This window comes from Camellia sinensis, chromosome 3 (genome assembly GCF_055761805.1).
Source record: "Camellia sinensis isolate YWXY chromosome 3, ASM5576180v1, whole genome shotgun sequence".
NCBI lineage: Eukaryota > Viridiplantae > Streptophyta > Magnoliopsida > Ericales > Theaceae > Camellia > Camellia sinensis.
The window spans coordinates 205,215,689-205,233,930 of NC_138963.1; the positions used below are offsets into that span (position 1 = coordinate 205,215,689).

Sequence of the window (18,242 nt, forward strand, 5' to 3'; positions counted from 1 at the left end):
CTATTTCGACATCCATCTCAGCATCAACCCGAAGTCCGGTTTCAAACGGAATTACAGTCTGAGTTGGGAGCTCGGTCTAGGCCTGGAGCTCGGTTTCAGCCGGTTGCTCAATGGTCGAATCTACCGCAAGCTCCGCCCGAACTGATTGGTTAGTTGGAACATTGTTAACCGGAGTGTCAGTTGGCTCATTCTCTTCATCGTCATCGTTGGACGCTTCAAGGAATTGCTTCTGAAGATCGACTGCATACTCTGCTAGTGAGGCCGAAATAAAATACTGAGGAGCATTGAAGACCTCGGTGTCGGGACCGCAACTGAGCTGCTCCACGGCACCCCTCCAGCCGCACTTGAAGAACAAGTCCTTCGCAGCTTCACACTGCTGGATGTATGCAGCTTCGCCTTCCTTGAAGCCCTTCATCTTTGCATCTTCAGCTTTCTTCTTCAAAACATTTATTTCGGCGTCCTTAACACCCTCAAGTTTCGCCAGTTCCCGCAAATACTTATCTTTCATCTCGGTTAGGGCTCTCTGTCTGTCAGCATCGGCCGAAGCAACTAGGCCGGTCAGACGAGTCACTTCGGCCTCCAGCTCGGCCGTCCTCACTTGTTCTTGTTTGAGCTCGGCGGTTTTGGCTTCGGCCTCTGCCATGGCCTCCCTTGATGTTCTCCTGAGCCCCAACACTCGCTTGTGTGCAATGTGGTTCTTCTGAATGGCCTGCAATAGAATAGAAACTTTCCTTTTTAGCTGAGCTGAAAGTAGAAAGAATTAGAAAGGTACAAAAGCAAAAGAGAGTGCTACCTACCAGGATCATGGATTTTGTTGAAGACCGGATGGCGTTCATCTCGGTGTTTAGCTGATTGTGGTGCTCCATGTCCTTTGGAAGGCACACGCTTTTGGCAAGGTTAAAGGCTAGTATGTGATCCTTCTCAGCAACCACCGAATCAGTTTCCTCAATATCTCGGTTCTGATAAGTGAGCTTCGGTGCCCACTTGGAGGTAGCTCGGTCAGATGGCTCTGGTTGCGGACTCGGTGGGTGGCTCGGTGGGAGGGTGGTTTCGTCTTCATCAACTAACCGTTGTTCGGTCTGGGTAATCCGGGTGTGTTTAGTTCGGCGTGATGAAGAAGGCTGTTGAGAAGGAAGGGCCACCACGGTCTCTTGAGTTTGGCTTGGTGGCGGAACTTCGGGTCTGTTGGTCTCGGTCAAGAGGGCCCTGACTCTATTTCTCTTGGCCATTTGTTGTTCGGTTGTGAGAGGGACCAGGATAATTTGGGGCAAAGTTGGGTTCGGTTCTGGGGCGTCCTCTAGCAGAAAGTCGGTCACTCTCGCTTTTCGACGGCCGCTGTATCTGTATGTCGGTTCAAAACCTAACAGCTTGGCCCAACTCCGTTCTGGATACCGTAGTGCGGCGCGGAGAGTGCCTAGATTGGGGTAGCTGTAAAGTGATTGAAGATGGGCTGAATTTGCATAAAGAAAACAAACTGTTAGTTCGGTTCAGGAGCAGGTAACCGAAATAAAGCAAAGCATGCCAAAAATCAAAGTAATTATACCAGGTTCTCCTTTATTCCAGTTTATACTTCGGCCAGGGATCTGGGCTTGCTGGTCTTCAAAATTGCCAGACACCCAGAAAAAGTCATCATCGTTTAAGTCCTTATCCAGCGTATCTTTTATTATTTTTTCTCTGCGACGGCATATCCTAAGGTAGTAGACCCAGCCGTCATCTTTAGAGCCAATGGAGTATTGGTGGAGTATTTCGGCTAGACCGAGGTTAAGACCGGCTCGGCGGTTTAGTTCGGCTATTCCCATTATTATACGGTAAGAATTGGTGGAAAGCTAAGTTGGGCATATTCTGGTTTGTCTTAGGAATTCACAAATCAAGGGTTGAACGGGGAATCTTAGTCCGGTTTCTATTATTGATAGGAGGGTGAAAGGTACATAGCCATGTTTTCCCCATGGAAGGGTATCTTGTTCGGCCAGAATAAGTTAGACGTCGTCAGGGATGTTGTAATCCCTTCGGAATTCAGCCAGGCCACCAGGGGTTTCTACCAAAAACCTATACTTCCCCATTTATTTTTTAAGTTATGGATAATTTAGTTCGGTCGTAAAATTGTGCTCAGTAGCTCGGTTGAGCGCGTAGTAGAGTGCCTGGGCAACCTAAGTCTGCAAAGTGGAAAACAAAGGGGTTAAGCACAGATCATTGGACCGTGCTACAAAATAAAAGCAAGAATAGGAGTCCTATTTCGGCTATGTGGATGCTATAGGTTCTGTCTCGACTTCAACAAGATGCTTAGTAGCTCGGATTGAGCAGGGGGTTTGATAGCTCGGTCTTGGCAAGCGATTCGTTATCTCGGTTAAAGAGAAGGCTCAGTCAGACCGGTTGAGCCTCTAGGGGCAGCTTTCTGAGTTCGGTCTAAAAACTTAGAAAGCTGGCTTAGCCTTAAAGACCTAGCTCGGTCAAAAGATAAGGATTCAGTATGCTACGTTCGGACTTAGTTCGGTTCGTTTACCTCGGCTAAGGTCTATCAAGAAGTGGTTTGGCTTATTGAAACTACTGGTACCAACATGGAGTACTAGTTCGGTTAAAGTCTGATAGAAGGACATTGACTACAAACTACTTTTTAGTTCGGTTATATGGTAATTGTGGATCAAACTAAGTGTTCTCCAGACGGCTTCATGAAGTTTATGGGGTTCTTAAGAAGTTTTTTCCTAGAAAACGCAAGGTAGAGCAAGAAAATATGTTTTGCAAAAACAGAAACAGTGTGCCAAGAATGAAAGAAAGCAAATGCAAAGACCACAAAAGCAAAACAGGCTTGAAAAACTTACCAAGTGAAGAGAAGGAAATGGAAGTAGAAAATGGCAGCAAGCACGAGCTTCACAGTTGCAGAGGATGGAGAACAATGGAGGCAAAAAGGAGAGAAGAAAGAGTGAATGGTGTAAAGTGATTCAGAAATAAAGGGTTGTTTTTATGGAAAGAGAAGGGGCAAAAGGCGGGAAGTGTTCAAATTTTGCGGAGTACGAGGGCGGCGCGACAGTTGTAGGAAGCCAATACCAGCATGCCACGTGTCATAGGGATGAGAATCGATTCAGTTTCTGTGATTGAAGGGACGTTGTGACCGGACAAGCACAACTCGACTTAAGTTTAGCTCGGCTGGGAAGGTTAAAAGTATATAGCTCAGCTTTAAAGGCTTCAGAGTTTTAGCTCGGCTGGAAAGGCTAAAGGGGTTTTTTTTTTTTAGCTCGGCTAAAAAGATAAAACTTTAAGCCCGGTTTATAGACGAGTAATCCCTATCATGCTATGCAGATGGAATTAAGGGGCAATTGAGAGGGTAATTTATACTTATAAGTTGGGCCGAGCTGGGTAATAGGCCGTTATGGGCCACGTTGCTAAGGACTGGGTAAAAAGGCCATGAAGTTACTTCGGCCCAACAGAGGTGTAAAGTTACTTCGGCCTAAGAGGGGTATAAAGTTACTTCGGTCTGAAAGAATCTTGAGGGTTACTCCGGTCTAAAGGAAGCTTTGAACATAGCCCGGTTGCCGTACTCAAAGTTAGTCCGGTCTTGGCTTACCAAGGTTATCTCGGCCAGAACCTTGCTGTTTGATAGCTCGGTCTGATCACACCATGATTGGCGCTAGGAGAAACCTGGGTAAGAGCCGTGAATGGGAGAGCCGAACTAAAGTTAGCTCGGTCTAGTCTGCGGCTTAGCATAAGCCATGCTTACCTCGGTCATAGTGGAATCCAACCATGGTAAAACCATCTCACTTGGTTTAAGCAGTGAGGGGGGTGTTGAGGGATAAGCATTATCCTTCAGGAGTATGAATCCTAGGAGGACTCTGCATGGAGGAGTAGAAGTCCTACTAGGATTGTGCCACATGAAACCTATAAAAGCTCACAGACATCACCTTTGGAGAGGTAACACAACTTTGTTTTCTGAATACATAGAGCTTTTGTCTATTTGTCAAGCTTACTGACTTAGGCATCGGAGAGGTTTCCGACACACACCCGCCGGCTAGCTCACGTTTGTGTTTTCAGGTGATAAAGCGACGACATACGGAGGAGCGCATACTTGATCAACAGGATTATACGAGAAGGTTTATTTCTTTCCCGTACAGGCCCTTAGCACCAAACGTCGAGGATGTGGCCGTCGCTATAGCTTTGTGGCGTTTTAAAAACGTCGTGATATTAATATAGGTGGCGTTTTTAAAAACGCCGCCAAATGTCCTAAATAACAGTACCATGACGTTACTGTGATATTTAGCGACGTTTTTAAAACGCCATCATATCTTTTTAAAAACATATGACCGTTAGATTTAGGGTTTAAGTGGCGTTTTGAAAAATGCCGTGATATCCTTTTTCATTTTTTTTTTTGAAATTGTGCTAATTTTAAACCCATCAAGAAGTATTCAGAGATTCTGAGACAGTTTTCAAACTGCTCTGCAAAGAAAAACATTATTATAAATGCTTATAGTATGGTAATTTTAAAGACCTCAGTTGAACAGAAGCTAGTGTAAAAAGAAATTGTTGGAGTTCCTACTAATACATCCAAATGCACAATTCATGTAGTCAAGTAGTCTCAGAGAATATAGCAATAAAAGCTTTCCATAAAAAGCAATCTTCCTTCTGAAGCGATACTCATCACGTGCAACCATTCCACACATGCCAGCCTGAATAGAAACAGCAGAGGAGCACAATTCTTTATAAGCTTTCCTAGCAAGATGCATACGAAAATCTCTTTGAATTCTCTGACAAGAAGCTTCTGTCCTAATGTTCTCGTAAACTTCCCGAGCAAATTGTCCTGTAATCAGCACAAGGAAAAAATCATTGAGTTATATACTTTCAAGACCTCAACAATGAGCTAATTAAAGTTCAGTTGAAAAGACATATCTAACACAATTAACTACCTCTGCACACATATTGAATCCGACCAATAAAGAATTGACTCAAAAAGGAAAAGAAAACACAAATAAATAGAATTCCCCTTTACATCCTATGTCTTAATTATCAGTCTATGTAGAGGAAAGAGGAAGGCAAATAGAAGTTACTCCACAAGGCAACCTCTGCTCTAGAAAGGTAGAACATAGAAAACGAAATTGACTTTAAATTTATATCTGATAAGCCAATCAACACGTGTTCATTTAGAATATACACAACATAGGTTGTTGTTCTGGCATCATGTAGTTGAATTTGCTATGATATAATCATATAACATACACAAAATAGGTTCAGAACAACTGCCGAGCAAATCTGAATGCCATTTATCATCCCAATTTGAACCTCTAGCAGACAGCAGATCATGTCCGGATGATACCGAGGAAGTGTTTCTGCAAAGAATTTAGACAGAATTCTTGTATCAGGCAACTGAGTTACGAATTCAAGTAATCTACTAGTTAAAATTTGTTGATGATTCAATAGAGGGAAAAAATATAGTAAAAAAATATGGTGGTCATTGTAGAAGGAGAAATAAAGGGAAAAAATATAGTAAAAAAAAAGGCTAGCATGAACATATATCATAACTGGCTAGTCATATATCACCGCAAGGTTAAAGGACAATAAACTAATTATTCTTACCAACACTATAAATAGAGCGGGTGTATCCAATGGCAAAGAGATAGTATAACAGTACTTAATAGGTTACCTTCTATCACCGAAAGTGTGCATTGCATACTAGCAAAACAAATCACAGCTGCTAAGAAAAAAAATGTCCAGTATGAGCATGTTCACAATATGTAAACAGTGTACAAAATACAAAGAGTGGACCAAGGCAAAATTATTTAGATTTTGGAGGGGCCAAAGTAAAATTACATAGATTTTGATTGTTTAGAGGACTCCTCAGATGAAAGTGGAAACAAACCCGACACAAAGGAACATTTGGAAGCACTCAAGAGTGCTTGATGTTCAGCAATAACATAATCTTTGTTTTTGTCCAAAAAAAAAATTCAGTTTGATAGGCGACCTGAAAAATAAATTGAAGTGTAGGTTAATGTTTTTTGTTTCAAAAGTGTATATTTTGGAGCTGAATGAACTATTAAATAAATACATAAAAGAATAGAAACTTACATCACCAGCAAATGGCAAACCAACAGATAAGCCTACTGCAGGTGAAAGATGAGATGTTCCAAAGATAAAAAAATTTAAAACTAGGAATTAAAAGTCATGATGTGCTGTTGTGTTATTTGAAGAGAAGCCAGTTTCAAGAATAAAAATTCAAGTTGATGTAAGAGTAATTAGACAAAGACAACTAGTTTAGTTTACTTTCATGAATTTTATTTTCCTAAAGTTTCAATAAGCAATGCAACATCATACACAAGATTCAGAATTCAGATTTCTTTTGACTTCTGAAAGGATCTGAATTTCTTTTGATTTCTTTTATAAATTTATAATTTTTCTCATTTTCCACTTACTTTTAATTTCTTACATTTAGATCTAAGATTAATTTCTTTTGCACATTTCTACTACTAAGGGAACAAAGAATGATCATGGTGTCTAAAATTTCAACGCAACCAGAAAAATGAATTGCCGAAAAAATAAAGACAACAAATGCATGAAAATAATTGATAAGAAATAAAACTAAAGCAAGGAAGGATGGAACTCTTAACATAATGCTGGAAACAAACTTACGTAGAATTCTTGCTGAAGGTAGCATGTAAAAATGCGCAAATTGGATGTGATACCACATCCTTGAGATGAGCGAAATTAATTGATAAAGATAGGTTTTAGTATCTTTCTTTGATAAAAGCATACTCCTTCTAGACAAGTGAATACCTAATAAGTAGGAAGAATAAAAGATAATAAGTCAAATTCGAATAGGAATCCCTGGAAGGTACTTGAACAACTATAGAAACAAGAGAAAGAAAAGGAAAATGGAAAAATAAAAAAGGGATGCAACCTTCTAAATCCAAATGTTATCTTCTTTGGGAGATTTTGATGCAATATGCATATCAAGCATGTTCTCCACCTATCAGCTTTCTGTTACAAATGTCTATTACAGAGGTGCAATCTGCAATCTTACCAGCTCAAACTTCATTTATATATTTAACATATTGATTCCATAAGGAACAGGTGACATGATAACATTATTTTGATATAATAAGAAGAGCAACATAGACCAAAATGAATCCAGACTGGGGGGCATTAACAACGACATTATTTTGATTTGTTTATATTATAATATTAAAATGTTCTTACTGTACAGACTGGGGGGGCATTAACAACGATAGTGCAAAGGGCGGCAGCAGATCCCAGAAGACAACCTCGCAATTATAGTGAAATATAGAAAGGCTGGTGAAGAGGGACTGCCCACTATAACTGCCCACTATAAGCTCGCGATTGTAAATATAGTCAGCATATCTTTGTTTGCTCATAAATAATCAAGAAGAGGGACTGCCCACTATAACTGAAGTACCCCTGAGGATGGCAAGATCTTTCAATTAGAAGGCAAATGAACAAGCAAAGTCATGAGAATCATGTGGAATGTATTTTCACTTCTCAGTTAAACTAGGCTACCAATGAATGAAGTTACAGTTTGTTTTTTATTATATATAAAAAAAACAAACAAACCATCTCCAAAAATAAAACAAGAATAAAACCATATAGTACTTTCAGTATGACTTTCAAATCAAGCCAAAATGTGTTTATCAGATTCGGAGATGTGTTGGAGTCATCATTCCACTAACATACATTGTAATGTTCAAAAGAAGCAAAGATTGAAAAGAAAATAGGAACAAACCTCAGGCCCAAGAAATCGCTCATAGCCGATATCACAAGAGTATGGTGCCCCTGTCCTTGGTTTGATTCCTTTATATTGCTTGATGTATTTAGCTGGTTCTCTGTCATACTTATTGAACTCCTAAAATCATAGAAGAAAAAAGACTTATCATTAGAATAATGCTAGATTAACTATTACTTTCTAAACAAGATAGTTTGCTAGATTCTGGCCCAAACTAATATAAAAAATGCCACAAGCCAAAGCCCCTAAAAATAAAAGAAAAGAAAAAAAACACAAGAAGGGAAGTCATGTTACAATTAATAGAGGCAAATCAATACTATTACTGAATCAAATTCTATTACAATCAAAGAAATTGAAAAAAATAGTGTAAGTAACAGTGATGCAGCACAGCTTAGCGGGTTTGTGCCAAACTAGGACGGAGTGAACTAACTAATTTCTTCAATCAAGAAGAATTGCAATAAAATCCCTCTAAAATTGACAAATAAAAAGGAAACCCAATGACATATTGTTATGTATATTTGAATTTGAATCAAATAAAAAGGAAACCCAATGACATATTGTTATGTATATTTGAATTTGAATCAAATAAAAAGGAAACCCAATGACATATTTGAATTTGAATTTAATTGAGCAGAAGATATTGTCCCCATTTAAGAGAAATGGAGACAAAGGGAAATAGAAAATAAATCAAATCTTGCCGAGCCAATATGCCTATATCCCAATTCCTGCATCCAACCCAACCAAACAAATTTATTATATTATCAACATCCAGAGGGAGAAAATAGTTAAAGATATGAATCAAGAAAATAGCTTAAGCAAAATTGTGAAGACAGTTTTACCCTCAATTTCGCCGTGTCCCTACAAGGGCTCCACAATAATATAAAGGTAATATGGTAATTTCTCACCAAAAAACAACTTCTTTAGCAATTCCTAAACGCGTTAGCTTTTTAAAATTTTAAAAAGCAAAAAAGCTTCATCTTACCCAAGGGGATGGTTTCCAAGATTTTCTTCTCAATGTCTCCCCCAAGCTTAGCAGTCATATTAGATGCAATGAACCCTAGGGCAACAGCATTAACCTGTTGAACCAAAAAACCAAAAAAAAAAAAAACTTCAATAGAATCGGTTTCTATTTACTACTCACCTACTCACTAGTATCAGCTGCATCTTGACTTGTGTCTAATTACAAGAATGAAATGAAACATATCTGGAAAACTCACATTAATATTCCTACTCACATATTCCTTTGCCACGGTTTTTGTGAGGCCAAGTACCCTTGCTTTTGCAGCACTATAATTTTGCAGCATGAACTACCACAGAGCAATCTTCTTGAAAAAAGAAAAGAAAAAGAGAGTTGAATTTACACTAACAGTGTTAAAGGCCTCATAAAGGTAAGGCAAAAGAAAGTCTACAAACAAGTGTTCACAAGAGGGAAAGATTCTCGAAGAATTAAAGGACATAAACAGTAGTTAGCTACAGAATGTAAGGAGAACATGCTCAAGAATATTATCAATGTTTCCTCTCATCCCCTCTCATCCCATTGCTTAACTTAGAGCATTCTTTAAGTAGCTTTAAAGCCATATTTATGAAAACTGAAAAGTCGAAACTTTCCTCCATAAATAGAATTATAATTCCCACATTTCCCTCTTCCAAAACTTACAGAAGTCCAAAAATGTCAAGGGTTTGATGCCAAATTTTCACTAAAATATGAAATTAGATCCTATTGTATATTAATCTTCCTAACCCTTTTAATCTTGTTGACTTAGTTTTTTTTATAAAGATTTTCACTTGTTCCCAAGCTTATTCCCAAATGAAATCTCTAATTTTCTTGGCCAAGCTTCCTCATTTCATCTTTACACACACTTTCTTTAGAGACTAGAACACATTTATGCTTTAAACACAAGATGAAATTATAAGATATTAAGCTGGAAATATCTATCAAATCCCACATAATGCTAGCTACTACAAACAACATCCCAAGGAACACAATTCGACATGGAGCCTGATAGCATTTGCTTTTATGATCCTTAATTTCATTTGGATATTGCCATTGTGTTTTGTTCCTTCTAATTCGCTAATAAATCACTCAAGAAAGCAGGAACAATACAACGAATAGACAAACAAACATACATGCAAAATATCAGTCAATTGGAGAACATTAGCTAGCCTTTTCAAGACAACCACATATGCAGTTTAACCAGGTTGGAAGTGACAAGTTGATGCATGCATTCGTACTATACCTTTATCACAAGATAGATATGCTAAAAAAAATAGTCAGGGAAAAACAGCAACACATTGTGGACCATGTTTTCTCCTAAAGCATAGAGAGGATAATATTTTTAAACTAATACAGCATAAACCAGATAACCAAACAACACACCAAGAAGATTTTGGGAGGACTAGAATTTAGAATAATGAGAATCGTAAAAGCAAAAAAATGCATGTGAAAGGTCAAAAAAAATCTAATAAAATACCCATACCTTTTAAACATTCCACCTTTGGTTGCCTTTGGATACTTGAAAGGGCAGCTTTGAAGCTCTCTAGTGATAGGAACCCAGAATCCAAATCCATATGACTAACAGCAGAGAACCTAGTGTCATGGACCACCAATACTCATAAATAAGGTTTAGGATGAAATTAATTGCAGCAGTACAACTTCAAACTAGAATTCTATGCTTCCAGGATAGAAAAACTTGCAGAAACCTCAAAAGATGGTTGTATGTGGAATCAGAATTTGATAATGTATCAATAATTCGTTTGAATCTCTCCTCGGCCAATACATTCTGATAAATGTTAAGGAGTTCTTACCGCATGCCCCACAACATTAAGATTCAGGAACAATAGATATTATCATCAAAGCTCTAAAAACTGCCCCGGGAATACATAAACAAATAACTTCTCTAGTGATAGCAAATGCACTTAGCGTGGAAATTATTAAGCCTAAGCTTGTGGTGCATGGGAAACTAGTTAGTTCTTGACTGGACTTCAGCCACTCAAACTGTAAGGGCATAAAAAGGCCCATTACAAACTGAGGTAAGGTTTAGATGAAGGATACTGGATATATGTGAAGACAAATGTGTCATATTATGAGATGTGACTTTATCTATCCGAACCGACCTGATTGAGACACAAGGGCTTAGTTTGGTTTGGCCTGGTTTATTTATCTATCCGCCAAGTTCACAAATACATACATACGTACACACAATTGAATACATAATATACACACACACACATAAAACATTAAATAATTCATGGTTACTGATAGAAAAGGGGAGAAAAAAAAAACAAGGGAAGAGAAAGAAAGTGAAAGGAAGACAAACCAGTTTTGTCGATGGAAGAATCAACCAAAGAGGTCTGATGATCTTGACCTTCATCTCTCTCTTCCTCTCCCATGGCCTTCTTCCAAACTGCCCTTCAATTCAAATTTACAAATTCAACAATAATAAACCCTTTTAGCATATATACATACACACATATATATATATATATAGATGGTTGGTGGGTCTTACAAGTCATAATAGTGGACTACTTTTAGAGCCAGAGACAAACTAACAAGTGCATTTTTGTGTCTCTTTTTGTATTTTGGGTGCAGTGAAAAATAATAGAAAAATAGAAATCTAACAGAGAACAAGAAAGAGAGAACTTAAACTTGAGCTTAGCATATTAACAAACATGTAATATACACAAATAAATCCAAATATACATACATACAAGATTTGAAGCTAGAGAAAGTCAAGAGATTGGAGATTTGTACCTCAAGCTAAAGAGAATCTGGAAAAAGGAAAGTAACTGTATATATTCAGAGGTCTTTCAACTTTTTCAACATAACAGATCAGAAAAGGATGCCTTCAGACACAAATCAACTCCTCCTCCTTCTCCTCCTCATCCTCATCCTCTCTCTCTCTCTTTCTCTCTCTCTCTCACATCCGGACCTGAAGCAAAGACTTTAAATCTAGTTCAACGAAGCAGAGAGAAGAAAAGAAAGAAATGATGTGTTTAGCCACAAATCAACTTGTAGTTTCTTGTTTAGAATTTCAATTTCACTAACCAGATCGAGAGAGATGGGAAGGAAGAGCTTGAGAGAGACAAAGAAATCGATACCTCGCTGGTGCAGATGGTGATGGCAGTGGAGCTTCGAAATCAAAATCGAAATTGAAATCGAAATTAGAGATTCAAATGAAATCGAAATCAGAGAAATCGAGCCGGTGCAGACGGTGGTGGCGATGGAGCTTCGAAATTGAAATCGCTCTGAATCTCAAAGATGAATCTGTGAGAATGATAACGGTTTAGAGAAGGTTGAGAGAGACGAGATTTGAAGGCATGAGGATTCCAAATAAGGGTTTACAAAGGGTTTTAACAATTATTTTTAGATTCAAAATAGACTTTGAAATTGAGAGAGAGGATCACCGAAACATAAATTTTGAAATCGAAATCGAGAGAGAACTTCGAAATCAAAATCAAAATCAAAATCGAAATCACCAAGACGAATCAGCGAGATTGTATCATTCTGAGATGAATCAGCGAGAGATGAATCAATCCATTGAGAGGGTTTAGAGAAATAGAGAGAGCGAACGAGAGACTGAGTGAGTAAGAGATTAGGGCTACAAAATGAGCGAGTGAGAGAGATTAGGGATTCAGAGGGTTGCCCATTCAAGGGAGAGAGAGCACATTCAAAGGCGCTTTTGAAAGCTTGAAACGGTGCCATTTTTATTTTTTAAAACAGTGACGTTTAAAAAAACGTCGTTAAATATTATAAAATGTGACGTTTCATAAAACACCGTTAAATAAACGTCGCCAAAACTCATTTTTCCTGTAGTGTAACCGCACGGGTCACTGCTAGTTAATATAAATCATAATTGGGTTGTTGTCTAAATTGACACAATTGACGGTAAAGTAAATCATGCGGGCACACGTATTGAAATTGTAAAAATTACAAAAATATTATACATACATTGAATTTTCATTTGATGTTTTTACCATTACACATAAAACTATAAGTCTTATGTGTATTTTATTATTATTATTATTATTATTATTTTTTTTTTTTGTTACATGATATGGTAAGATCCAAAATCTCAAATCACAAAGCCATATTACACAATTACTAAGTTAAATTTTTTGATTCAGTCTTATGTTTATTTAAGGCAAGTCTCACGCTTTTGTATGGTGACGAGGAAATTTCGTCCATATATTATTTTATTTTGATAATTCAAGGGTATGTCTCATGTGTATTTTATTTTTTTGATAATCTAAGAGTATCTGCTATGTATATTTATTAATATAGACCTCATATTTTTGTACTAAAAATTAACCCTTTTTTATGTACAAAATAAAGATTAATATATTAGTAGTTAAATTAGATTATATCACAAACTAATGTCTCTCTATAAATTTTTTTTTTTTTCATTTTTTTTGTTGAACAAAACTTCTCTTCATAAATTCAAATTTAAAATCTCACTCATTTTAACATCTAAATCTCTCACTTATATTTTCTCCAACATCACATGAGCAATTGCATGGAATATCTAAACGTTAAGTTGCGAAGCGATACATGAAATGTCAATTTTATTGTTGTCCGTTGCCGTCCACTTTTGAAGCCAGCCAATAAAGAAAATTAGTGCCCAGTGGGACCAAAAAAGAAAGAAATTTAATGGTAAACTTTATACATTTTAATAATTAAAATATTATACATTTTTCTAATTTTTTTGCACTATATTACTGTACAATTATTTCTCGTGTAAACTATCAATAAATCTTAATAATTTGATTTAATTCTCATCAAATTCTATTAAAAATAAATTCTATTAAAATTGTCGCTAAAAATAATTTTATGTAGCATTTTTTTATATATGTTGCTAAAATTTGACAATTGGTGAACTTTTTGACACAGTTTTTATAAATTGTCGCTAAAACTTAAAATTAGTGACGTTTATCTGTGACGAATTTTTCAAATTGTTGTTGAAATTTAAAATTTAATGACTTTTTTGTGATGATTTTTTTAAACTATTGCTAAAACTTATAATTAGTAATATTTTTTGTGACAAAATTTTTAAATTGTAAAAATTAACAATTAATAATGTTTCTTAATAGTATTTGATGAAAAATATCATTAATTATGATAAAAATTATTAAATAATAAATCCACACCTACATGTAATTCTCCTTTATTTCTCTCTAAAGAAACTACCATATTGTACAGAAATTATTGCAACATACACCACCAAGGATCCTCTAGAGTGAAATTTCTCTAAAGTTTCCTAGAGTGCTATATTGTGTGGTTGAGATTTACTGTAAATCTCAACCACACAATATAGCATTCTAGGAAACTTTAGGGAAAAATCACTCTAGAGGATCCTTGCTCCTCTCCAAATGAAACAAATAAATAATTAGCAATGTTAGGTATTATAAAAACCTTTCATGAAAATAATCATGAAAATTTTGTGACCCTTGAATTAATTTAGAATAAAACACCACACGCTAATCGAGGTAATCTAAGGATCATAAATCTTTTATGATCATTATCATAAAATTTTTTTCATGATACCTAACTTTTCTCATCAGCAATGAAACCCACTGTTGAAACCAATAATTGTGAGATGGAACACTATCTAGATTTACCCTGGACAATGAATAAATTCTCCAACTCACACCCGTAGGTCAATCTCTCTCTCTCTCTCTCTCAGCCTCTCCATCCTAGCGTGATTATTCAATATTCTCAAAATATGGACACGTGGTGTTTCATAAAGTTTTGATCGGTGGAGAGACACAATAGCCTACAATTTATGTTGAAAATAGAGAAACAATATGAAACTAGCTAAGTAATTAGTAATTAATTTGGAGTATAGATAGGTTGTGCTCTGGAAGTATTAAATAATTTCCCCTCCATCCTATCCAATCAAGCTTCAATTATTTATTTCCCGTAGCCACTCATCTTTTTGCCTTAGAAAAGCGAGTCTTTCACATATAGTCCATCAAACTTCGTATTGAGTATTAGTTGTGAAACAAAAATGGTGTTGGTTATTGATCTTCCTCTGCATCGTTCATCAATTTTCTTCATCATCTTCACATGGTTTCTCTTCATTCATCATGTGAGATCAACGGCAGTGGAGAGATCCACGTACATCATCCACATGGACAAGTCTCTCATGCCCAAAGCTTTCACTACTCACCACCACTGGTACTCCTCCACCGTCGATTCCTTAAAGCAATCGGGTCCCACTACCACAACAAACATGTCAAACTCAATATCATCACCATCACCCAGTGTAATCTACACCTACGACAATGTTGTACATGGTTTTTGTGCACTTCTCTCTCAAAACGAACTAGAAGCTGTAAAAAAATCACTAGGGTTTGTCTCGGCTTACAATGATAGAGAACTCAAACTTCGTACCACTCACACCCCTGAGTTTCTCTCCCTCAATCCTTCATCGGGGCTATGGCCGGCTTCGAATTATGGTAAAAACGTGATCGTCGGCGTTGTCGACAGCGGAGTGTGGCCGGAGAGCTTAAGCTTCAAAGATGATGGTATGACGTCAAAAATTCCAGCCAAGTGGAAGGGAACCTGCGAGGTAGGACAAGAATTCAATGCCTCGATGTGTAACTCAAAGCTTATTGGAGCTAGATACTTCAACAAAGGTCTGATTACTAGTAAGCCTCATATTAAGATCAGCATGAAGTCGGCTAGGGACACTGAGGGCCATGGTACTCACACTGCATCAACAGTTGCTGGGAATTTCGTCGAAAGCGTATCGTTCTTCGGCTATGCAGAGGGCACGGCGAGAGGTCTCGCACCACGTGCTAGATTGGCTGTTTACAAGGTCTATTCAAATGAAGGATTCCAATCATCTGATTTTCTTGCTGGTATAGACCAGGCAGTTGCCGATGGGGTCGATATATTGTCACTCTCGTTTGGTTTCGACTTTGACCTTCCTTTCTATGAGAATACTATTGCAATAGCTTGTTTTGGTGCCATGGAAAAAGGTGTGTTTGTTGCTCATGCAGGAGGAAACACTGGTCCGGATATTTTGAGCTTGTATGATTCAATTCCATGGACCACGACAGTTGCTGCAAGTAGTATTGATCGTTCGTTCGCTGGAACAGTAACTTTGGGAAATGGGTTAACGATCACTGGATGGTCTGTGTTCCCTGCAAGTGCCTTAGTGGAAAAGTTACCATTATTTTACAATAAAACCGTAGCTTTCTGTAATTCAACTGAGTTGCTAGCTCAACTTGCTTCTTCCATTATAATATGTGAAGACATTGGTGACGTTTCGTCTCAATTACAACTTATCTCTAGCCTCAATGTTCCTGCTGCTATATTCATATCCGATGAAATTTTTGAGACGTCGGCAAATTTTCCATGGCCTGGTGTGGTGATAAGCACAAAGGATGGACATGCTGTGATCAAATATGCAAAAACTAAGCATAATCCTTTGGCTAGCATGAAGTTCAAACAGACCGTGTTAGGAACAAAGCCTGCACCAGTTGTAGCTTCATATTCCTCAAGAGGTCCTTCCAGAACTTATACTGGACTCTTGAAGCCGGATTTAATGGCTCCTGGGTCACAAGTCTTGGCCGCTTGGATACCCATTGTATCTTCAGCAACGATTGGGTTTCGTATAAGCTTGTCCAGTGACTACAACATTGTCTCTGGAACCTCGATGGCTTGTCCTCATGTTGCTGGTGTGGCTGCACTCTTAAAAGGTGCACACCCTGAATGGAGTCCCGCTGCCATTCGATCTGCCATGATGACCACTGCAAACCCAATTGATAATACTGATAATCTTATCCAAGACTATGGACAAAATAATACATTTGCTTCACCGCTAGCCATGGGTTCAGGTCAAATTGATCCAAATAAAGCGCTTGATCCAGGTCTGGTATATGACACAGCTCCACAAGACTATGTGAATGTGTTGTGCTACATGAATTATACAAAGAAGCAAATTTTAACCATCACGAGGTCAAATCGCTACAATTGCTCGAAGCCATCCCCTGACCTAAATTACCCATCATTTATTGCATTTTACAATAACAAATCAACAACAATGGTTCAAACATTTGAGAGGACTCTTACTAATGTGGGAGATGGTATGGCAACTTACTATGCTAAGGTCATGGCACCAACAGGCTCTAAAGTAAGAATCTCACCAAGGATGCTGATTTTTAATGGGAAGTACGACCGGAAGAGTTATACTTTGAGTATAGAGTGTAAGAGTGATCTGAATGGTACCATGACATATGGATCACTTGTTTGGGTTGAAGATAGCGGAACACGTATGGTGCGAAGTCCAATCATGCTATCACGTGAGGTACATTTTAACTACACATTTGCACCTTTCAAATAAGAGTAAAGATATAAAAATAAAATATTTATCATAATTATGTTTCCATTACTTTAAAAACACCAATCCTTTCTTGGCCTTGAAGTTCTGGTTACACATCATTATCCTTTAAATAATTGATTGTAACATTGTGGGGGAATATTCGTGGCATGTTAGTCGGCTACAAATTTAAAATATATAAACAACTCCTTTGGTTTATGGACTTTTTCGCAAGTGGGCCAAGTAACATGTGATATTGGTTTGTATAATTTTTTATGTGTAAGCTTTGTATTTATTTATTTGTTTTCATGTAAATTTTGTCTGGCATCAATAAGGTCCTTATCCCTCGCTTCGACTCTTTTTAATTAATTTTTTTTAAGGATTCTGTTTCTTGCTCTTTTGTGCTCTACAAAATATGATACTCTATACAAAGAAATGATTTATTAAGAGTAATAATATTTATACTCTTATCAACAGGGGAAGAAAAAAAAAAAAAGATTGTTGTAGTACCCCAACAATTTGTTGATATTATTATGAATTTGATTAATATGTGTTTATAGGACACATGTTAAAAGAGTTTTAAGAGATTGTATATTCTCATTTTTCATATAGAATGTGCAATCTTTGTTAATGACGAGATAATCAATCAATATCATCAGTTAAGGCTATAGAAAAAAAAAACCAAAAAAATAAATAAAAATAATAATAAAATAAAGAACTTTTGAGTTCAAAAGTGAGAAAATGTTGTTATAAACCATCCAAATTCATATAATAATAAAATAATAAAAAAAATCACAAGGTGGTTGGCTTAGTAGGTAACGACTGAGGCCTAGAGGTTGGCCCCCTCCTAAGTCTTAGGTTCGAATTTTCTAGCCAACAATGCACACCTTGAGGCCACGAATTGCAGGACGTACGCTTTTTTTTTGAAAGGCTTGTTCGGGCTATAGGAATTTAGTCTAATGCGCATAAACTGATCCAAAATACCCTATATAACAAAAACAATAAAAAATAAAAAATAATTCATATAATAATGTGTTATTATGTCAAATGGCATTTTTCAGTAGTTATTGGATTAAACTAGAAAATATAATAAACGGTAGCAAATAATGGGGAAAGGAAAATGTTTGAGACCCCTTTTTGGGGAGACCCCATCACCCCTACAGTGATGTGAACCAATGATGTGTTATGTTATTATTATTATT

General features: G+C 37.0%; 1 pseudogene across 1 annotated transcript; it reads left to right on the forward strand.

Moving 5' to 3' along the window:
• Positions 1-14,520: 14,520 nt before the first annotated feature.
• Positions 14,521-17,409, forward strand: LOC114285669 (subtilisin-like protease SBT3 pseudogene; annotated as a pseudogene). Its single transcript, XR_014365139.1, has one exon. The product of XR_014365139.1 is annotated as a subtilisin-like protease SBT3 pseudogene (transcript).
• The last annotated feature ends 833 nt before the right edge of the window (positions 17,410-18,242 follow it).